Source organism: Aptenodytes forsteri, unplaced genomic scaffold (assembly GCF_000699145.1).
Source record: "Aptenodytes forsteri isolate BGI_AS27 unplaced genomic scaffold, ASM69914v1 Scaffold172, whole genome shotgun sequence".
Classification (NCBI taxonomy): Eukaryota; Metazoa; Chordata; class Aves; order Sphenisciformes; family Spheniscidae; genus Aptenodytes; species Aptenodytes forsteri.
This window is the reverse complement of record NW_008795018.1, coordinates 4,007,973-4,013,972: the sequence shown is the minus strand read 5'-3', so window position 1 is coordinate 4,013,972 and position 6,000 is coordinate 4,007,973.

Here is a 6,000-nt window from a genome sequence, read left to right as displayed (position 1 = left end):
TCTGCAAATCATAACCTGTCAGTGTTCCCTGGGAAACAAAGACCTTTCCATCTGTTAGGGGACTCTGTAAATGAATGTAATGAGTCACCTTTAAAATGACAGCTGTCACCCATAGGATTTGAGCCTTGAAGGAAGTGCAAAAATATAATGAAATACATATAAACCGTCGATCAAAAAATAACCTTAATTTGTTATTATTTTGATCACCTCACTGTGGGCAGGGTATAATAGCTTATAATTTGTCTGTGATCTCTAGTGTTTGGATTACATCCAAGTCAATAAGAAGATAGTTATGTTTAGTGATGTTACAGTTTGATAAGGCACTATATGCCTGCATATATCTTTGCACATTCTGTCACAGTCTTCACAACGAATAAAATTTTACGAGGATAGTGGCATGGGATAGCAGCACATTTGAAAATTACTTCTTCTGAGCTGTGGAAACCCAACAGAATGGAAACTGAGGGATGGAACTAAGGGAGGTGGGAGGGTTGGTGCACTTTTGATTCACTTGCAAAGATGGTACACCTGTACTGCCTTCCCCTTCAATATTTAAGTTGTTTTAGTAAAGGTAAGTGATTTGTCACTCCTTTGCTTGTACCATTGTTTCCCCTTTCTGATACATTATCTGAACTAAGTCAGGTGGAGTCATAACATTTTCTGTGAAATAAAATGCAAATTCTGCTATGCAAATGGACCATTAAGAACTGAATTAGATTAAGCAGTGGTGGTAAATCAGCAATTATACTGCTTTTTTTTTTTTCTTTTTAAATAGCAAGATTCCAGCACAAATAAAATCCAGCAAGTCTGCAACACATGTTGTAGATGGTAATGCTAGTCATCACTAGAAGAGAAATCCTAGGGCTGCTGATGTGCTTTACTGAATTTAATATATATTTTACCACCGCTCTGATGCAGTCTTTAAAGCTAAGGATGCTGAGCAAAGTGCTTTGAGTCAGCTGGTAACACAGTATATTAATTACAGTTCATAATAACTTCCATTTTTACATAATTGTTGCATAGTTGTGCATGAACACAGTATATTAATGAGAGTTCATAATAACTTCCATTTTTACATAATTGTTGCATAGTTGTGCATGTTATGCCAAATAAAATCCTCAGTCTGGGCTGGTGATTGTGATTAATATTTACTCTGCTGTTAAAAATGAGCGTGCTTTTAGCTTCATCAATGTTGAAGATTTTCTGGATTATTTATAAAGTGAAACAAAAATAATAATTAAAGAAATCCCCAAACTGAGCAAACAGGTGGTTCTTCAAATGCAATTCTAACTGAATTTTATCTGGCTGCAAAAATGCATTCTGTGCTAATCAACACAAGCATTGAACAAGGATTGGTCTTTCTCCAGACCACCCTTCGAGTCTTGGAAATGTGGACTAGCATTTTCTAGTATGCCTTAAAAACACTCAGGATGAAGGAAATAAAGAAAGTGAATGAGGAGAGCTGGCATACACTTACAAGAAGCTATGGGATTCAAAATTTGGCAGTAACACCTGGTGGCTCCTCACAGTTGAGTGTTATCATCGCCCATAGAAGTTTGAATTTCTTCCAGGCAGGAGGTGATGTGAACAGCACCTTAGACTAGAGGAATTACTGGTTATCAGCAGAGCTGTCTCAGGTTTACATTCTTGATCCTACAGTAAGCTTGGCAAATCTCCATGAAAGCTTTTTGAACAAGAGCACTTGATTCAGATGTCCTCCAATTGTTCCTACTTCTACTGTTGCAGTAATATGGTGGTTCCCTGACATTTCACCTCTGCTAAAGGGATAAGAAGTAATAGGAACTGAGAGTTTGCCCAAAGCATCATATTCTCTTTCCTCCTCTATCTTGACTTCTGCCTCCAATCACAATAACTTTTGCAGATGCAGTGGTTTTAAGCCTTAGCAGCCCGGAGAAGATTATTAATAAGTCCTGGAGAATGAATCTTTTTAAAAAGGTGATTTCTTTGGAAATTAAAGCACTGAATGTACTTGCTAGCATTCTACAGGCTTTACCTGGGTTTCTAGATCTTCCATTCCTCTCTCCTATTTTAGTCCACTGGAACAGGTGTATTTAGAAAGGAATGGTGGTGTATTTATAGTCATCAACAGCGTTACTCAACTGAGTTGTGGAGGAAAGTATCCATGAACAAGGTTATATTTGCCATTTTTCCTGTTTGGGATTTTTTTTTTTTTTTTTTTGAGGGGGGGGGGTCTGAAGACTACTTTTTCAAAGAATGTTACTTTTCCAAAAGGGAATTGTTTTTTTTCCTTTTAAAAGATTGCTGTGTCTTACTTTGACATGTACAAAAAGATTAAGTCAACTAAACAAATCCACTTTCTATCCACATTGCATTCCTAAACAAGTCAACTAAACAGACTCTGCTAAGGTAGCATTGGAGTGCTGAGCGGCAGAGAGTTGGTGTACACCAGGGAGCTCGGTTCGCTTACTTATACTGGTGCATGGAAGTGCAAAAGTTATTATGGAAGCATAATTACCAACCTCTGGAGTCCCTTCCAGAAGAAGATAGCACGAAAGAAGCCCAGAGTCTGGACAGCACTTTTATTCTGGAGCTTTCCACTACTACAGACTTTGAACTGAGGCAAAGCCTCAATGTTTTTAAGCAGCTTATCTTGTGGTCAATGTTAAAGGCTTATTAACAGTTGCTAATCTCTGTTCTAAATCTCTTATAGCACAATGGTACCATAACATTATTAAAATAGTTTCATGTGTATTCTTTTCTGCTGTATTTACTATATCCACTTGGTGCTAAACAAATCCTTATTAAATGATATAGCAGTGGCTTATATTCATTTTGTTCTCAATTTAGAATGAGACACAAGGGAATAGAAAATCATTCTTATAGCCGATACGGCTTTAAGCATAGAAACTCAGAGGGTATTCAGAGTAAATACAACTTCTCATCTGGTCTAAGACAGTCCCTAAACATGTACTCCTAATTAAATACATTGTTATGAACCATATTATAGTTAGAAGATATTAAATGCATTAGTTAGTTATCCGGCACATACATATCAGATGATTTTTTTCTCATAATTTCAGTAAAAAAAAATCTAAAAAGAAATAATTTTGACTGAAGATGAAATAGCTATATGTTTAGTTATCAAGGAATCATCCTGATTTAGAGCTGACTAGTTAACTAAGTGTGATACTCCTCTTAACAGAATCTCCCACTGAACTCACAATAGCGAATGAAGAATTTGTTTATAAAAAGATGTGTTTTAATTGGAAAATAAAAATATTGTTTTAACATATTTTAGCAACTTTAATACGATCAAATTTTAAAACAAGAGTGTAAGGTGTGAAACATCTTTGAAGACAGATGAGGAATCTGCTCTAAATTCTCTACATGAGGTGAATTTGCAATGTCAAGTATTTTAAATGGACATAGAATCATTAAGGTTGGAAAAGACCTCTAAGATCATCGAGTCCAACCGTCAGCCCAACACCACCATGCCCACTAAACCATGTCCCTAAGCACCTCATCTACACGTCTTTTAAATGACATATGAAAAGGAAGGAGTGGTGACTAATAAATGGGGCACTTGCAGAAATCATTATAGCATGTAGCATCATAAAAGGTGCCTGTTGTAAAAGGGTTAAAAAAATAGATGCATGGAACATTTTCCTAAAGACAGTAATAACAGAAATAGATAAATGTCATTTTCTGATGGTCAGACAGATATGGTGTTTCCATTTTAATGTTGATGCCAGCACAGTAATCCATTTTTTATCACTTTCAAATCAAACCACTGAAAAGAGTTCTGTATGTGATTGCCCCTAAAGTGATAGAAAATTTGCAGCTATTACAAAATGTAATTGCAAATTTGTTAAGGAGTATTTCTTCTTACAAACATATTACAAATATGTTTTCTGTACTGCAGTAGCAATCAACAGATTTCCAGATGCAACTTCAATGTTGGTTTTGACTTGGAAAAAGTTGAGGGTAACTGACTGATGGATCCCCTAGTTCTCTGGCAGCAGTTCAGTAGGTGCACTTTAATAAGATTTCCATAAAGTTAGTGTTCAAGGCACTAAATACAATATGTTTTCAGAAATGGGATTTGAATTATTCCATTTCTCAGTAGATCAAAATCTAAATCTGTTGTCCAATAATCTGTTTCAAGCCATGTCTGTACTCTTGCTTCTTACCAAGAGAAATCGCAGAATGTTTGGGGACATTTTGGAGCCTTGTCCAAATAAAAGGTATTATCTGTAGCCCAAAGAACCTAAAGGAGGGAAACATGTCAGAACACTATTTTCATTTTTAATACTAACAAAGGGCCCACAATCTGACCAGCATATATTTAGGAAAAAATAAAAATAAAAACTTAAAAGAAATATATTAAAAAGGAATTGGTCTTCCAATCAGAGAAAAATGGTTCCCCAAAACTTGAACTAAATATTTCTGTGAGCCAGGCATTATCGGGAACCATCAGCAATAAATAAACCAAGATAACTGTGCTCTCTTCCCTGAATCATAACATATGCATTATGGAATATACATCTCAGAAAATTCTTAGATGGCTCATTAATTCCCTGTTCCATTTCTGCATGCACTACTGATACTAAGGTGACCTTTCACAAATCAAGCTATACATACAACAGAGAGCTGTCCCTTCTTTCTACTGGAGAAATTTCATTTTTAGGGAAACATTACTGACTGAAGAAATAAGCTTTCAGCTGCTTTCATGTCTTAGACTCAGTAAAGGATAAGGATAGGGTATTTATCCCATGAGTGAACACCCTGAAGCAGCTATACGTGGTTGGCTTAAAGGAGATCTAAGAATCTCTGTTTGACAGACTGGCCACTTTCCAAATGAGAAATCAATGACTCTGTATTCTGGGTAAAGAAAAGCCAGGATGGTTTATGACTTGTTCTACATATACTGTGGATCCAGCCAAGCTCTCAATTACACACAGTTGAAGACAGCAAGACAGCAGCATCCCATGTCCAATGAGGCCTTCAGCAGCATAAGGTACATTCTGGCAGGACTCTGCACAGACAGTGGCTTGCTAGATTTTGGAATTCAGCCTGTAGAAAGACAAATATGTGTAGCAGGAAAAAGGGAAGAAAACAATGGGGGTTTTCTGTGCCTAGGATAGCCAGCTAATTAGATGCAGGATGGTTTTGTTTCTGGCAGAGGCTTGCATAAAACATGCAATGGGTAAAAGGTAATTCTGCCTGCAGGACTAGCACATATCTTCAGAATACCTGTAGTATTCTGAACAAACTAAAATTCTATTTAGCTGTCAAAAGCAAAGCCTATTTACTTAATTGGTGGTAAAAAACCCCAAACAAACAAACAAAAAAACCCCAAACCAAACCCCCCAGTAAAACAAAAAAATCTGGTGTGGAGGCTTTACTCTATTTGATATGGCATTGCTACAATCACACAGGAGCAGACAGAAAGGGCCACATACCCTGAAGGATTGATCATGATGCTTAAACAGAACAAAAAACAAACAAAAAAAAGAGGTTAAGGGAAGTGTTAAATTATAACAACAAACTCAAACAACAAGACATAGAACTTAGTCATATTTTTCCCAGCATTTTGTCACGTTGTTTACAGCAACATGAGTAAAATTATTTACCTCTATTACTCAGGTTCTTAAGAAAGATATGTTTAAAAAAACCAAAAAACCCAACCCTTTACATTCTTCAGATTTTTTTCTCCACTTGTATACTCAAGCAGTGTTTTGATCTTTCGTGTTGGGCTGACAGTCTTTGAGAACTCGTACCCTCATTTGTAATGCTTTTGGTGAACTCACACCAGTGTACTAAACCAAACTATCCTTTATTCAGCTTCATGTTTCTATGAGCAAATAACAGCCTGTAGGGATTCAGCACATCAGCTGCTTAAAAGATAAACCTACCCAGCTTGACGAAAACTCTTCACCACCTTCCTGTTGAGAGAAAACGGTTACACATTTCTAATAAATGAAGCAGGAACTGTCATTTTTTTGGCAAACTGATAAC